The 18,249-nt window shown below is 47.3% G+C and overlaps 1 protein-coding gene across 1 annotated transcript in view; it reads left to right on the top strand.

Moving 5' to 3' along the window:
* Nucleotides 1-18,249, top strand: part of CIB4 (calcium and integrin binding family member 4) — a 364,792-nt gene that overhangs the window by 84,424 nt on the left and 262,119 nt on the right. The gene's annotated exons all lie outside the window — the stretch shown is intronic.

Consider the following 18,249-nt stretch of genomic DNA (forward strand, 5'->3'; position numbering starts at 1 on the left):
ACTGTCTGGCTTTCAGAGAGGACCACTACAACAGGCACTGAGTAAGTCAAGATTATTAGAGGGCCCCTGACGCATAGTGCATGATGTGCATGGTCTGGGGGAAGACACAGGGGAAGGCTTGTAACAAGAGAGTGAGCTCCCAACGACATCCCGAGATCTCACACAGCACAGCACAATAGCAATTTTACGGGCAATACTCACTGGTATTGTATGGGCAGGGGCCTGTGTTTGATCTCACAGTCACAGGTTCAGAGCTCGGCAGGCACACTCAGCCATTAGCCTCCTGTGGTCGATAAATGAGTACCAGTAAGTTGGGTTTTCAATACACACCTGTAAGCTGGTTTTGGCTGAAAGTTTACGGCAAATGCTTCATGTGTATGGTTCCATATTGGCCAGGCAAGATGCCAGTTAAATGTTTTAATCCAAGGCAATGGAAGCCCCACGGTGCGGGCCCAAATCATTAGGACAAGGGGTGGCTTTATTAAGTATTTCAGCATGCATGTGGCACATTTGTTAATAGAGCAGGACACCTATTGTTTACTTTAGGAAAGGGGGATCTTATGCCCAAGTTTGTCTTTCTTTGCCGTCGGTCACCAGCCAAAGGGGGGGAAAGTACAATTTTACTCCTCCCCCGGGATGTTTGCCAGGTGGCCCTTCAGGGTGAGGGCATCCATATTCCGTTTAGATAACGGTAGATTGTTGGAGGCGTCCCCACGCCCGGGGGTATCACACCACACCCCTATCACAAACTGATGGGAGGATACCATCTCTCTAGGATTCCTCACTTAATTTGTTACTCTGTCAAAATAGTGGACCTAGTTACACCTGATATGCCAGGAAACATAGCCATATGGAGGCTTAGTGGTCTTAAGCAATTAAACAGAAGCGTCAAAGCCGGTAGTACTAGCTTACAGGTATAGGTATTTGGTGGATACATCTGGACAATTTTTTCACCACGCAGTCACCAGCTATGGCTTTCTCTTAAGCAGCTTACAACCAATACAAGGTCAACAGCCCAGGCGTGCTGTGGAAGTAATGTTTATGGTGGTTTACAATATAGGGACACATATTCAAAAGGGACAGAACCATGCGGGCTATAATCGTCAGGCCACATGGTGGCTTGACGAATTACTTTTATAGGGCACTGCTGAATATACCATGGCACCTCGTAGCAGTCAGTTGGGGGATGACTTGTACAACAGACAAGTTGGCTGGTTCGAATCATCCTATTTCACTTAGAAGGGATGTATTGCTTAAGTCATAGTTGCCCCTGACAATTGTGCTATGGCTTATAATTGGTTAATTAAACAGAGCTGGGGGCAAGTTAGCTATCTCGCCTTGTCTCTGCAGGATGGATGTGTCTTTTGGGGTCGTTATGACCAGGTAGAGCATTATCGCTATGTATAGCTGGGCATAAAAAAATGCCAAGCAAGAATACAGGGGACTATAGGGCAAGGTTTGCCTGTCCCGAGCATAGTATATGCAGGCGTGAGCAACGTTAATGGCCACCAGTTCAACTATGCATCATTCTCCCTCAAGAGAGCAGGCATTCCTGGAAGCCCTCATCCATCGAAGGCGTATATTTAATTTTATGACACTTCTTGATCTGATAAAGTATCACGGATAGGGGGCTTAGTAGTCTGACAGCGGTTGTGGCTTCACACACAAATCATAGCAGGGCACACAGTGGAAGATGCACGATAGACATACCGTTACACAAACCAGAGGGACACCATTCATTTGTTCGACACAATTCAACAACAGAATTGCCTGCGCAAATGTCTGGTCGATGCAGCAGAGCAGGTGCACTCTGTATACAAGGGCATGCTACCAGTTGCTCATGTGAGACAAAAACACCCGCCCTATAGCCAGGGCAGCCAGGCATTTGCAGAAGTTGCCATCTAACTAGTGGGTTGCGGTGCAATAAGCTGGGGGGAACATGGGGTCAGAGCACAATTTGGCTACAATGATTGAAGAATGATTGATTTGGCGTTCCCACTGCTCAAGAAAGGGCAGGTATTAGTACATGTTGTCCCCTCTCTTATACGTCAGGTACACGAGGACACCCGTGCTTAATGTCACATATCCCATGGCAGGATAGTCACCAAGGGGGTGACAGGCCATTGGCATGCCTTGCCAGGACAGTGATGGCCACTCACACTAACTGGAGCCTCTAGGGAGGATAAATGTTGGAAACAGACTGGGGAGCGCTGGGCCCAAAAAACCCCTCACCAAAGCTGCGGGGGGCAGCATGCTGTCAGGTGTCTTTGAGGGACGGGCAAGGGCATTAAAGGGCTGTAGTTCGTGAGAAGGCATTTGCAGGGATGCAGAAGGGTCCCAGCGGATTCAACAAAGGGAATGCAGCGAAACATGTGACACAGAATCTTGTAGTCCGACACCATTACTGGTGTAAGTATCAAGGGCCAGAGGTGGATAGCAGGGACTGGGCATCTGTGACCGGTTGAAGGTTCAGCAAGCAGGGTGGGCTGGGTAAGTTGTGACTCCACGAAAGGGTGCAGTGTTTAATAACGAGCACCATACACATATTCCCTCAAACTTGTTATGACACCATTGCTATGTTTGCCAGGGAGCAATCGAAAAGAACTGTGAGATTGTCTGGTCAAGGTGGCGAAGTAATGCACCCGAGAAGACCAGAAAGACCACAATGTGCAAATTAGCAACCAGTTGGGGACAGGTGAACTTTAGTGGTCTGAAATCCCCCCCGGCTCCCATGGCATGGAGCTCGGTCGGGGGAGGCGATGGAGCCTGCGCGCAGGAGGGTCATCTGCGCTATGCGTAAATTCACTGAGCAGAGGGGATTTGGCTTCAGTAGACATGGATTGCTACATGCCAAATCCACAGGGTGTTTCGAGGACGATGGGGTACATCTGTCCAGAATAGGCATGGACCTGTTCTTGCTGGGTCTGGGAGAGGCCCTAGAAATAAGAGGATGTAAGTTGGAATGCCGGCCTTAGCGGGGGGCCCTGACTGCGACGGTCGCCACACCCAGGGCTGTGGCGGAGTTACAGGGCGATCCAGAGGCGGAAAGGTACTCAGGGGTACCCTCTTCAGAAGCACAAAGGGTGCTGAGGCCTAATATCCCTGGGAAGTCTTCGCGGTGGATCCTGAGGTGCGACGGCGCCCCGTCTGTCCTACGGGCGGTTGGAAACCTGTACAACCGGGGGTCGCTTGAACACTCCACCCCTCGTGGGGGGGGGCATGAGTAATGGGGTGGACCGGCGGTTCACCGGAAGTGGGAGGGGCTATCCCCTCACCGTAACCGCTAAGCACCGATTGTCTAAGGCCACAATGCAAGTTGGCCCATCAGGTGGTAGGCCGCGAGGGGCGGCTTGCCTTTGGATCGCCTGTAAAATAACCCACCATGTTGCCATATTTGGTATGCTAATAAACCTGCAGCAATTTTCTCCAACGAAAACAGCTGTCTTGTCTGTTTATTTATTGGGTATGATGCTGCATGAGGGTGATGAGTCTTGCCGATATTGGAACTATGTGGGCTGCCCGACGTCCACGAAGGGGACCTCCTAAGAGAGCAGCCCCTTTAGTGCCACAGGATGGCACATGGGACAGCCCATCATCGCGAGACCCCTTTGGGGTCCCGCTCGTCATTTCCGGCCCAGGTGGGGGAAGGTATAAGTTCCTCCCCCGCCCGTCTAGCGGCCTCTTTGTTCCTCACCACGATGCCGTTTCCCTCCCTACCGCTTACCCGGCGTAATCAGGGTTGGGGGTGGAAGGAATTTCGAATCTGTTATTTGTGTTGCAGGCGGAGTTACAGGGCGATCCAGAGGCGGAAAGGTACTCAGGGGTAACCTCTTCAGAAGCACAAAGGGTGCTGAGGCCTAATATCCCTGGGAAGTCTTCGCGGTGGACCCTGAGGTGCGACAGCGCCCCGTCTGTCCTACGGGCGGTTGGAAACCTGTAAAACCGGGGGTCGCTTGAACGCTTTGCCCCTCGTGGGGGGGGGGGGCGTGAGAAATGGGGTGGACCGACAGTTCACCGGAAGTGGGATGGGCTATCCCCTCACCATAACCGCTAAGCACCGATTGGGTAAGGCCACAATGCAAGATGGCCCATCAGGTGGTAGGCCGCGAGGGGCAGCTTGCCTTTGGATCGCCTGTAAGATAACCCACCATGTTGGCATATTTGGTTTGCTAATAAACCTGCAGCAGTTTTCTCCAATGAAAACAGTTGTCTTGTCTGTTTATTTATTGGGTATGATGCTGCATGAGGGGTGATGAGTGTTGCCGATATTGGCACTATGCCTCTGATGTCTACCCACCGCATGTTGGCACTATTGTAATGTTTTTATGTATATCCACCACGACTCTTTTCCCGCAGTCCCTATGCAGCCTTTAAATCATAATTATCTTAACAGTTTACTGCTCGCATGCTGACTGATACCTCACGCCTTTGTGCATTTCACTTTCCGTACTCACATTTGAGACATATTCTGACTCCACGTTATCCACAGTACTCTGCGAGCTAATTTTTAAAAAAATGTACGTCTCACATTGATCCTGGACATCAGCGTTCGTCCCATAGTTACATCATTAACATGTGACTTCCGCCTCTCCAGCTCAGGAGCTCAGGGGCAGTGACCTAAGTCTTTCCACTGTTGAGGTCATTTAGTTTCCCTGAGCTTGATCATGTCTTCCTTGAATTATCCCAATTTATTTTGGGTTAGTCTACTTAGACAAAACCACTTATGGGATGGGAACATGACAAGTTTAGCATATTTTTATGTCACCGTAATTTACATATCATTGTTGTGACAAGGAATGTGGAGTCTGTCGTCCATGTCATTTACTCTCCTGTATAAGGTGTCAGCAGTCAAGTCATTTGCATATGATTTACCGCAAGCAGGAATTCAACTTACGTTGTTCTCGTTGGAAAACTGGTGTAAAACCCTCACTCATTGTTTACTATGTGTGAACATAGTAGAAACACTATTGTGCCTATATATGTCACTCACTAAATACAACGTGCCATGTGATCACGGCCACAGTCTGGCGGCCGAAACGCGTCATTTGGACTTTGATGTTGCAATAAGAAAGTATCTTTCATACCATCTCTACTGGAGTCTGTGCCCGTGTGTTGTGCAACTGCGGCCAAAACTTTGGGATTTTGTTTGGATATATATGTATTATTCATCCAGTGCCAGGAACACAGTTTGCCTTAGCAGTTTAAGGGGGCGTAGGTGCTGTTGAATGGACAGCCATTGCAGCTAGATATGATGTTAGTGGAGACCATATATCCTAAGGACTGGAGCTCGCCGCCATAAGGTCCCAATAAGTCTGTAGTTGTTCTTGGCAGTATGCTGCGTCATGAAGCCAGTCTGATGTGAGCGGCAATCAGCGTCTCCCCCAGGACATTGCCACCAGTCATTTTGCAAGAAGAAGCAGCATTGCCACCAGTTTGCGCTCTTCGCTCGGCACAGACTTGACATAACCCAATAGATCAAGCAGTGGGGAACATTCAACAGCATATCCAATTATAGCTGTCATAGTGTCAAAGACCTCCACCCAGTATGCTTGTATTCCAGGGCACCTCCAAGCAAGATGGAGAAAGTCTGCGTGGGGTAACGTACACAGCGTGCATTTACGTGCAGTCCCATGGCATGCAGATGCTTGGGGGAGTAGTATAGTCTGTGTACGAATTTAAAGTGCAGCAAGCACAACCTGTAATTGGGGGAGAGGGATCGTGTTTGTGTGCATCAGCACGTCCATTGGGCACTTGTGATCGGGGTGGCCAGATCGTCGGCCCATTGCGTTTCAGCCAGGTAGGGTGACCACGTCCGTAAATTTCACGGACCGTCCGTAACTTGGACTTCACATCCATTGTCCGCGACGATCCCTTTTACGAACGCCTTTTGTATGTAATTTTGGGCATTGGGGAGCAGAGCTGTTCCCATGCAGGAAGTCTCAGCTCCCTGATGGGGCCTCCTTGCACTCATCCTCTGACACAAGAGCAGCCTCACCCAGCCCATTGTCATTCTGTATGCCGGCTGATTGTCACATACAGAATGACAATGGGCCATTCTGGGCTGTTACATCATGTAGTGGGCTACTACAGCCTCCGTCTAGGTCAGGGCATTCTCCCAGACAGAAGCAAAGTACAAAACGCCCATACTGCTACGTGAGAATCCTGTTCATGAAAAGAAGATGGAGAAACAAGTAAAAAAGTAGAGGTTATAGTTCTTTGACACTCTCATTATTTTAGAACCGCCGCATTTTCAACATTATATACAACGAAGCCATAGTTGCTGCTATTTATTTTATGCAACTAACAACCATTGACAATGCCAATAGTTCTAGCTTGTTGTAGATGAACCGTTACTTGTTTTATTATACATCTGGATGCAAGGACAGAAGCAGCAAAATACCAGTCGGTCGGCACACTATGCTAAGCACAGATTTTAAGCTTAGGAACACCCCCTTTGGAGAGAAGTCCCCCCCCTCTCCCAGATTTTTCATCCTACTTTAAGCTATGGAAACAGCACCCTGTCACAGTCCCCTTACCTCCTGGCACTGTTCATCATGAATGACTCACTGCTTCCACTTTTTCAGATTGCCTATGTGCAGGGGCATAGTGAACCCTACCCCCACCTCACCCCTTGCTTTAGGAACTTGATGGAACTTGATGGGTCTCTTCTGTCTGCAACTCTGCAGACAAAGGCTCAGCTCATAATTAATGTGAAAATGTGGGTGGGTGAGTAAGTAACTAAGGGATGGGTGGATGTCTTGATGGATTAGTGAAAGGGTTATTGGATGAATGAAAGGGTGAATGGATGGATGGATCGTGAGAGAAAGGATAGATGGATGAGTGAGTGGAAGGATGTATGACGGAAAAGGTAAATAGATGGATGTATGGGTGACAGGGTAGATGGATGGGTAAAAGGATGGATGGATGAGTGAAAGGATGGATGTTGGGTGAGTGAATGGGTGGATGGATAAGTGAAATGATAAGTGAAGGGTGAATGGATGGACAGATGAGTGAAAGGGTGGATGTAAGGCTGAATGAGTGAGTGAAAGGGAGGGTAGATGGACAAAAGGATGGATAGATGAGTGAAGGAGTGAAAGGGTGGATGAATGAGAGAAAGGATGGATAAATGAAAGGATGGATGAGTGATAGGGCCAATGGATGGATTCATGAGTGGATGAGTAGATGGATGGGTGGGTGGATGGCTAAGTGAAAGGGGGATAGAGAGAGAAAGGGAGTATGTGTAGATGGATGTTTGAAAGGGTGAATGGATGGAAGGATGAGTGACTGGGTTAATGAATGAGTAAGTGAAAAATTGGCTGGATGGGTAAATGGCTGGATGGATGAGTGAATAGATGGATGGGTGGAAGAGTGGATGGATGAGTGTACGGATGGATAGGGTGAAAGGGTGATGGATGGACAATGGATGATGAGTGAAAGGGTGGATGGAGGGATGGATGAGTGAAATAATGGATGAAAGGATACATGATGGATAGGTTTGTAAATGGTTGAATATGGACATGGATGGGCACACAGATGGAAGGACAGAATGAATGGTGAAAGACTGAATGATGGATGAAAGTAGGATTATAGCTTGTAACCCCCATTATCTTAAGTAACATTTCCTATACATTGCCTTATACAATCATATGAGTCATTGTCTCTATATAATTTGTGTGTGATGTAAGGCACTCCGTCACCCTGCCCTACATAATTTGGATGAGTAGCACTACAAAAGAAATTAAATATACACAAGAGAGGGTCTATGTGAAGATGAGGGGCACTATTGGAGGGTGGTAGCAAGGTTGGACTGGCTGGACCCGGCATCAGGCATTTCCCTGGGAGGCTGGAAAGGTGGAGGGATGAAGGGGTTTGTACTAGGGCTGGCACTGCAAAGTTCCTTGTAAATCCAGCAGTTCTCAGGCAACAATAAAAGCAGCCTCCCTTATATTCAGGTGTGGTTCACCAGTGTCAGGTTACTAATGTACTTGCAGGAGCAAAATAGGAGTTTTGAATCATCTAAGGTAGCACAAAGGGTTAATATGCCTACTGCAAAGATTGTGTACCATGCATATCAAAGACTAGGGTTTCATGTGCAGATCTCAGTGGGATACTACTTTTGTCACTGAGATTCTTTTGTTACTGTGCAGTTCATAAGTTACATACGTAATCTAGCAGTGAGCTATGAACTGCCATCAAAGAGCTGCATGCAAGCTGCATGGCACAGGTTACAAAGTTATGTTTTTTTCCCAGTCTTTTATTATCCTGATGTTGCTAAAAAAGGTTTGTTAGGGTAGGAATAAATTCTTATCATTAAAGGTAACTCTAACCACGTTGTTAAGTTCTGAATCCGGAGTTTGTGCTTCTTCAGACCAAGCACTCTTAAAAATGCATACCAGGAAACGTGACATGTGAATTCCTACACCTTGTAGTGCCCTTTGCCTTATGTAACATGTTATGTACACTGATTTACACACATATGATTCATTGTCTCTGTATGAGTGTGTGATGTAAAGTGCTCCGACATCTTAAACTGGTACGGGAAGGGCTATGAAACAAATTAAATACATGCGAGAGAGGGGCTGTGGAGAGATGAGAGGCACTGTTGGGGATTGTGAGGGAATCATTGAAGAGCCCCATCAAAGATTGTCGTGTCCTAGTGCACGGTATAGTTATTATTTACTATACTTTAGAAGCTAATACAATTGATATATAATGACAAATGTGTTGTTAAAGCACCATGTTTTCCCAAATTTTCTTGGGGGTGCGTAAACAAAGGCTGTGAGCTGTTAGTTTGTTTATAGCGCACAAAAACATTTAAGTATCTGTAAATAAACTGTGCAAATGTTTCGGGAAACAACAAGTGGACCACTTGTTTGTAATTCAGAAGTGTGCTGGAAACAGAGTTTAAATAGGTTCAAAACAATCAAGACACTTTACTTGGTGATGTTCAAATGATACATATTTGCTGAAACCCCATTTCCACACATTAGTATTTGTGTGCTGTTGGACTTGGCCCTGCTTGCAGGGTCATCCCGGAACTTTTTTGCCTTCCGCCTAGCCTTTTTGCTGTTAGGGTCTTGGGGGTTTACGGACTGTGAGCACATTGGCACTGGAGTTTGGTGGAAAGTGCATATGCTCTCTGCCCTCCATAGGCTAACATTGAGAATTCCCCCCTCCTCACCCCCCATGGATAACTCCTAAATGAAGCAAAATAAATATGTTATGTTTGGTGTGGGTGAACTGAAAATAATAAATGCTGCGAAATGGTGTACGCTGGTTTATTTTCCCTCTTTTAGAAAGGTCACTTTTAACAGTCACCATTTCTATGTGCTTTCTGCCTGCCTGCCTGAGGTGGGTTGCATGTCTAGTTCTCTAAGTGACCGGGGCTGGGAATGCTAGCTCTGCCCCTTGTGAGTGTGTCTGTCTCCCAGACCCCAGCTCATGAAGGGAGGAGGGAAGTCTGGCAGACTGGGTGCTCTACACCTCCCCCAAAACCAGTTGGGACCGGTTTCCCCAGAGACCCTTCCAGAAGCTTCTGGACCTTTCTAGTAGGTGGGAAGAGGGGTGTATATATAGAGGAGCTGAGACTCCATGTGGGTGTGCTTGCTTTGACTCTGACGTAGAGGGGACATTCTGCCAGGAGGTACCGCCGCAAGGGCCTGTGTGTTGGCCCCTGTGCCCAACTCTGCCCCTCTACATTTCTATGGGACCCAGGAGAGGCTTGTGCTGGAGTGAAGACTGCTGTGCCAGGAGGAGTGCCACATTATGGGGTTGACTGTTCCAAGGAACTGCTGTCCTGTTCTGATGAGCTGCCCACTGCCTGCTGATCTTGCCCAGCATTGACTGTGCTCTTCTGCTTTACTGAACCCAGAACCTAGTGAGCACTATAACGTTATTTCCAGCTCTGCCTGCCTTCTAGTGCCTCGTGAGCGCTATATTTCAAGTGTCCAGGCGAAGAAGAGAGCGTGGTTCCAGCAGCGCCGTGCTGCCAGCGTGATACAAGGGAATCCCAGCGTGTGGGATCCCCCCCTGTGCTGCTGATCGAGGAACGGGTGCCTACCCCGCGTTGCGCTAGGAAGAGCGGGTGCCACCCCGCTTCATACTTCAACTTAACGGGAGCCTAACCCATGTTGCCCTCCTTTGCGGGTGCCCACCCCGCATTGGCGTTGTTTTGAATGGCGGGAGCCCACCCCGCGTTAGTGCTGCGTGGCGGGAGCCCACCCTGCACAGAGGAATCCCCGAAGTTCACCGCCGCTGGCCCGGGAGTCCCGGAGCACCGCGCAGGCTCCCCCGCTGATGTCAGAGGGGAGCTGCGCTAGGATTGGTGCCGGCGCCGGGAGTTGCCCGGCAACAGGGAGGCGGACCCCGAAGGAGAGAAGTTCCGGAGTTCCGGCGTTGAAGCCTCGAGGGCTCCTGGAACTGCCACAGAGACCGGGTGAAGTCCGGAGAGGTACTGCTGTTGGCGGGGCTCTCATGAGCAGATGAGAGCCCCGCGTGTTGCCAAGCCTGCAGCAGGAAGAAGAAGAGTCCCGGTGTGTGGGTGTGGGCTTCCCGTGAGCAGAGGAGAGCCCTGCGTACTGAGCCTGCAGCCCCAGCGAGACCGGCTGCAACTTCACCTGCCCAGCCCCCAAGGAGTGGTGAGTGGGGCTGGGCTCTGGCTGTAGTGGGACGGGACTGAGACGCAGTGGGCGCCGTGTTTGTTTTCTACACAGCGGCCTTGCCGTTGCGGGCCGCTGCAACGTTTTGGGCAATTTCTGTGATTGCAGAGTCCCAGAATAGGGACTACAACTTTACTAGTACTTGCTTCCTTTCCCCAGCTGTACCACACGTTAGCGGCAGCTGCACCATGTGGGCACTTTTACTTTCAGAGTCCCTGAGCAGGGGCTCCCCAGGCGCAGCGCGCCAAGGACTAATCTACCCTGAGGGGCATCTTTGTGTGCATGACAAGGTGGGCACTCCAATGGTCATAATCTGCTGGGTGCACTACTGATAATTTCTTTATGCCAATAATGATGCCTAATGCATATGATTAGGCCGAATGCAGGATGTGATTTATGCTCATGGTTTATGCCCCATCCGAATATGAGAATACCTAAGGTTTTTATCTCTAATAAGATGCCCAATGTACTTATGTTGATGCTGTTAGGATGCATAATGTGTTTATATGCCTAAGGTGTTGCTCATACTTTGATCTTGCCAAAAAGGTGCTGATGTTATGCATAATATGTTTTACACTTCAGGCTTGTGTGCCTATTGAAATGCCTCATGTGTTATGGCCCATGCTGATGGGGTTGCCTTTATGCCTTAGGTGTGGCGTACCATTATGTTTTCAGTCCACGCCTAAAGCTTTTATGCTGCTGATGCTTTGATGCTCACATGTTTATGTATAATGTGATTCCTGCTAATGAGGTTATGCCCACAGGTTGATGCCTACTACAGACGGGATTTATGCCAATGAGGTTCTTATGCCTAATGTTATGCATACGGTGCTGTTTAGGCCCGTGAGATGCTAGCATGGTTAGGCATAATACAATTCTGCACCGGACCTAATGTTTTCCTGTGATGTTCCAGGTTCAGGCCTGATTACGTTTTAGGACTTATGACTAACGTGATGATGCCTTATGTTTATGCCTAATGCTTATTGCAATGTTGCTACGCACATGGTCTGGCCAGTAGGTACTGGCTGTTATACCTTTATTGCTGATGGTCTTACATTTATTCCTTGTGCCTTGTGATGGTTTTGGCAGCGGCTCGATTGGCCCTGCCTTGTACATAATCCCCTGTAAATTGCTACCTGGTGCCGGTTGGCACAATGTATATGTACCTGTGATGGTTCTACAATGTGTATTACCAAATACACAGTTATTTTTATACAGCCTGGTGTGGAGTCTCTTCTGTAGTATGCCTAGTGGATCGCCTGTGAGTGTGGGCTGCACAGATGCTTTACACATTGCTCCGGAGTTTAACCTACCCGCTCTGCCCCAAACTACCCCGTTTCTAACATGCACTATATAGAATTATCAGTAAAACGGCATGATGGCATTTTGCTTCCATTTCAATAGAAAATGTTCTGTATGTAAACAAAAGTTTCTGCCCTACAATAATGCCTCAACAGCGTAAACAGTTTCTAGCCTATAGCACACTTCTGTGCATCAATGAGAATCTGCAGTTTAAAGCTCACAGAAATGAAACAGCCCAAGCAGTATACTATTTCCAATATACAGCTAAAATAAGGAGGGCTCATATATGGCTAGCAAGGGCATGATATAGCAATGTCAACTCCTATCTAACCGCTGTGGCCCACAATAATACCAATACACTCAGCAGTCTGCAGCCAATTATAGCTCATGCAGTCTAGTTAATAACTCAATTTTCCTGCTTAATGCTCTTTCCCTTAAACAAGACCTCTCCGTTATGGGTCTTATCCATCACTCAATACTATACCAGCCCATATACCAGTCATCATCAGAGGAACAGAAATGGAACGCTTGAAGTGATCTGACACATAAAGCTAGTCACTCGGAGGACTGCCCTCTAGTCCAACACTGCAGGTCCTAATAAGCTGCATCCTATGCCTGCCGTTTTACATCTCACAATGTCTATCCAAGCATGTTTTCCCGGCCATTTCTCTCACCAAACATGCCTGCTCAGGACCATGAATTGTAAACAAAATATCAGACTGGACAACCAAGTGCAGTAACCATATAAATAGATTATTATCATATGAAATACCACAAAAGACCTGCATAGTTGCTTAAAGCTGTGCACATACTGAACAAGCATTGGCATAGCCAATAGGTCTCGCCTTTGGGACCTTATAAGTGTTTAGCCAGAGATATTAACTTTGCCTATGTCTGTAAGCTGTGCTGTACAGAAGTCTGCAACATGCTGAAAAGTTATTATAAAGAAGGGTCAGAAGCATTTTTGTTAACTTACACATGACCAAGAAAGCATTATATACAACTGAACGACCATATTAAAAAAGTATTAACAATAAATAATGTCTTGAGGGTTTTTTTGTCCTTTCAATGCTGGCCACTTCTATCTGCCTGTCCCAATGGTTGCTTGTTATGGTTTTTTATGTTATGGGGGAGGAAGGCATAAATAACAGGCGGTGAAGGTTGGGAAATAGTACCTGTATAGCAGTCAGTGAGAGAGTCAGTCAGTCAGTGAGACAGTCAGTTAGTTAGTCAGTGAGAGAGAGAGTGAGAGAGTCAGTCAGTCAGAGAGTCAGTCAGAGAGTCAGTCCGTCAGTCAGTGAGAGTCAGTCGGTTAGTGAGAGTCAGTCAGTCAGTGAGAGAGGGAGAGTCAGTCAGTTAGTAAGTCAGTGAGAGAGAGAGTCAGTCAGTGAGAGAGTTAGTCAGTCAGTCAGTGAGAGAGTGAGAGAGTCAGTCAGTGAGAGAGGGTCAGTCAGTCAGTGAGAGAGAGTCAGTGAGAGAGAGTCAGTGAGAGAGAGTCAGAGTGTCAGTCAGTGAGAGAGAGTGAGAGTCAGTCAGTGAGAGAGTCAGTCAGTCAGTGAGAGTCAGTGAGAGAGAGTGAGAGAGTCAGTCAGTTAGTCAGTCAGTCAGTAAGAGAGAGAGTGACAGTCAGTCAGTCAGTGAGAGAAAGTGCGCGCTGATTAAGCTCGACCTAATAAGAAGGCATTGGTCCTCCAATACTCAATGGTGTGTGTTCCAATGACCCTTATTTACTATCATAAATGCAGAAAATGAAAGTATGCCGACAGAATAGGATGCAATAGAAGTCTATCAATGCACAAGGGTCACCTTATGATTCTTTTACATTTCACAGTCTTGTATTTGCCAATGTTCAGAAATCAAAATGGTATTTTATTAAATTAAAGCATTTTCTATAAACGATATTTTTTTTAAAGAAATTGGCCCACATAAAGATTTTAGATTAATGCTTGAAGGGTAAGATTCATTTTTAGAAAATAGCTTTAACAAGGCTGGGGCGCAGTCATGAGAGTTTTGAATTCTTAAAGTGCTTGTGAAAGCTTGTTTGGGGTTAAAAATCTGGGGTGTGCGAGGCTTTCCTAGAGTGAATATGTGAGTCTGACACGTTATTGTGAGGAATCTCTGAGTTCTTCAACACTGGGCCTTTGTTTGTTATGCTTGATCATTAACGCTTTGATGCGTGTTTTGGTCTGGGGCCACTCCAGAGAGGAAAAATAAGCATCTTATGTTAAGACAGTAGACAGCCTGTCTGGGACTGGACCACGGCAGACCAAGAAAATAACAAAAGGGCCAAGAAACAGGGGAGAGAGCGGCAGGGGGCGCCATAGAAACAAAGGTATATATAGAAAGGCTTTTAGGAGCTGGAGAAAATGAAGGGACAGCGTGAGCACCGTGCTGCAGGTTGCAATGCTCACACTGGACTCGGGTTAAACTTTAGAAGCAAAAAATAAATGACTACAACTACTTTGGCTGCCTAAAAAATAATATTCATTATAATCTCCAAAATACATTTGTAGGTGAAATGGCCGGATGAATGTGGGATGATTACAACCTAGTTAGCGAAGAGCTATTCAGATAAAGATCGCATGAGGAAGCAATGGATGCGCTGGGGAAAGAAGGACCAACATGAGGAGAGCACAGGAGAGGTGCTTGAGGCGGGAAGCAGCACACGAGAGAGACAGCAAAACAACACGCACTCTAATAGAAACAAGCGGTCTTCACTTTTTCAAGCACTGCACTTGTGCTTGTGGCGGCATCCACGGAGTGAGCAGCGGCGTGCAGGAGCCATATGTTTGTAATTAACGTGGCCGCACCGCTGCTCGCTCCCGCAAGGTGGATGCTGCCACAAGCACAAGTGCAGTGCTTGAAAAGTGAAGACCGATTGCTAAATGCCCTCTCCTAGAGCAGCGCATGCGCACTGCCTAGGCGAGACCTAAAAACCGTGAAGTGCACAATTGTCTTAGCCTAATATAAACTAATTTTGACTTGTACCTAAGTGGTTGTCTTATATACTATTGCACGACCTCCTCTGATGCGTCTGTAAAACTTACCTTTTGTCCCTATGTTTTGTCCTGAATTTTGACCTCCTGTCCTCAATTTTTGCCCTGAATTTTGACCCTTTGTCCTGAATTTTTACACTCACCATCCTGAATTTGAACCCATGCCAGTTGGTCACCCTACAGCCTGGGGTTTGCACACCGGTGCCTGCATCATAGCATACAGTTTTGTGATTAGGCAGCTTGAAGAGGGCATGGTGAATATCAATTCCAACACCTGTAATGTCTCGGGGGGGCTTGTGGAAAAGAGCTGTGTTGTGCTCGCAGTGCAGCCCTCAGCTGATGGTACGTGAGTTTGTTCAACAGAATGTCAGTTGGCCCCTGTGGGACCTTTTCTGGTTCCATGAAGGTACCATCCAGATAAACCGCCCCCATACTGGTCAGTTGCAAGGTGCAGAATCTTATACGAGTGCCAGTGTCTGCAGTCATGGGCAGTGATGTGTTACTCAACAAGGGCACCAATGGGGCAAACAGATGCTCCACTCGGGCTCTGTGTCAAAGCTCTCTCTGGGCCCACACCGTACAAGCGACGGTGTCAACGCATGCTCTCAGGTGGCGGGGTGAAGCACAGTGCCATATTCAGGGGACATGGGTGTACGTAGTCATGTGCGGGGCTGTGTGGGGCTGGTGCTGCATGGGATGTATCCAGAAATTAGCAAACTTGGCTTGCACCCAATTGTAATGAAGTCGGGGGCTCCAAGCACTCTCTGTTCAAAGGGATGCGTAAGCAGATTCCACTTGACTCTAGGGGGCCTACCAGCCCAAGCAAGTGAGACAAGACAGGAGCACAGTTTCTGGAGAAAAGTGAGTGGCAGGAGAAGAGGAAGATTCACAAATAAATATAAAAATGTAGGACGTACCACCATTTTAGCAATGGCTAACCAGACCATTAGGGAAAGTGTCCATTTACGCCATTTCTTCAAGCGATCTTCCAGCCAAGTAAGTGCTCGCCCATAATTTGTACGCCGCAATTCGTCAAGGTCTCTGCTTAACCAGACACCTAAATAATGAACCAGCTACCTAGCCCAGCATAAGTAGACCTTATAGGTATACTCTTCAGTCAGATCCGTAAGTGGAAATATAATTGAATTAGCCCAAAGTCCCGAAAGTCCTCCAAAGCCTATTAATTTTCGTGTCAGAGTGTCTGAGTTCTCTCGCGGATTGCTAACGTATAGTATGACATCGTAAGTATACATGGAGACTAGTACAGCCCGAGGCGCAAAGGTGAGACCCCTGTGGGTATGATGTTGACACAGTCTCACTGCAAGGGGCTCCATTGCAATTACAAATAAAATGGGAGAGGATGGACAACCCTGACAGGTGCCCCTCGCCAGTGAGAATGGGCTGACATCACACCCTTAATACATAATTGGGCAATCGGCTGATGGTATAAGAGACCAATTAATCAAAGAAATGTTGGGCTGAGGCCCAGGCGAGCCAGTTGGGCAAATAGCTATGGCCATTCGAGCAAGTCAAACGCCCTAGTGGTGTCTAAGAAAACAGCGGCAGCCCTACAAATCGGTTCAGTCATCTGCGCAACAGTAAAATAAATTTACAGATTGTGGGCCGTGGATCTACCCGGCATGAACCCGGATTGGTCAGGGCGAGTGATCAAGGGTAGAAGTGGTGGGAGATGGGCAGCTATTAACTTGGTAAGTATATTATTGTCGATGTGTGTCATAGAGAGTAAGTGGTAGGACTCACACCGACACGGGTCCTTATCAGGCTTCAGGATAGTGACGATCAATGCCTCATGCAAGGAAGGGGGAAGCATCCCTATCTCCAATGCCTCTACATACATCTCAAGCAGTTGAGGGGACAGTTCTGACGCATACTCCTTTTAGAAGGCGGCTGGGAGGCCATCCAGCCCAGGAGCTTTGCCCAGATAACTCTTTAATAGTTTGAACTATGTCTTCTACAGTAAATTATTGATCTCAAAAAGTGCCTATGACCCTCCTCAATCCACCTGAGTTGGATTGAGTAAAAGTAATTGGCAAAAACCTCTGGAGATGTGGATTGTGTGGATGTGTAGAGGAAAGAGAAGAAAGAAGACATCGCACGCAGGACCACTTCTGTTCCTATATGCGATTGTTGCTGCTGATCCACTGATTTAACAATGTGATCACTGGCTCAGGGTTTGTGGAGGAGGTTGCCTAGTGTCTTGCCTGCTTTGTTCCCCTCACTGTAGCACCACACCCAAGCCTTGCAGGTCTGAAAATGCATCTCCCTCTTCGCCGTCTTCTCAAAACGGTCCAGTCTAGACGTAATTAGGGCTAATATGGGTTGATCGCAGCAGGCTAAGTACCAGCGCTCCAGAGTATGTATCTTGGCCTCAAGTTGAGAAAGGCCCTTACACAAAGATTTGTGTATTCCTGCCTGTTTTGCTATACAGACTGCTCTGGTAACCGCCTTGAACGCCTCCCAGAGGATAGAGGGGGATTGTGCTGAGGCTTTGTTGCGCATGAAGTAGTCACTACGGCCAGCCTGACCTCCTTGCGAAAAAGCTGATCTCCAAGAGCTCCATGCGGAAGCCACTAGGTGAAGGCCCTCGATGTAGTGGCAGGGATGCGAAGCTCCAGGAGAACTGTGGCATGATCAGATAGTGTACGCTCCAAATGATCTACTCTGAACATCAAAGACTCAACATCCCGAATGCCAAGCCAAATGTCTATTTGGGACTGTTGGACCTATGTCCTAGGGGTAGCTTGGCTCAAGTCAACAGGCTTACACCTCCCTCTGGCTTCTCATGCTTGCATCCTACCCAGCTTGCAATCTGGCGCAGCCTCACCCAAAAAGGACTCTACACTGATTAAATGTAAAGCTTTATTAGAAAGACTTTATTAGAAAGACTTTAATACCTCTCTTCCTTGTTAGGCTCAGATAATCAATTTCCTATTAACATTTCAGTACATTTCCAAATTAACATTCCCCTATATGTTGAGGCACACGAGGTCTTACAGTACACAATAAACTTTTCATTCAGTGGTTTCAAAAACAGAAGCTTAACCCCACTACTACTTTCCCTGGGCCGTTGTACAGCACCTGGACACTCTAGGAGGTTTCACAACAACTTATTTAAATAACGGCTTTTGATGTCTTTCATTGTAGCCATAGTAACAGTCCTGGCAACTAGAGATTAATAAACATTCCCAACAGTGCATTTCATCACAATATTACTTGGCTCTAATCTCCTCGAGGTCTGTGTTTGTCCCCTAGGGGACTCGGCTCCCAAGAAA

Source organism: Triturus cristatus, chromosome 6 (assembly GCF_964204655.1).
Source record: "Triturus cristatus chromosome 6, aTriCri1.1, whole genome shotgun sequence".
In the NCBI taxonomy this organism is placed as follows: Eukaryota; Metazoa; Chordata; class Amphibia; order Caudata; family Salamandridae; genus Triturus; species Triturus cristatus.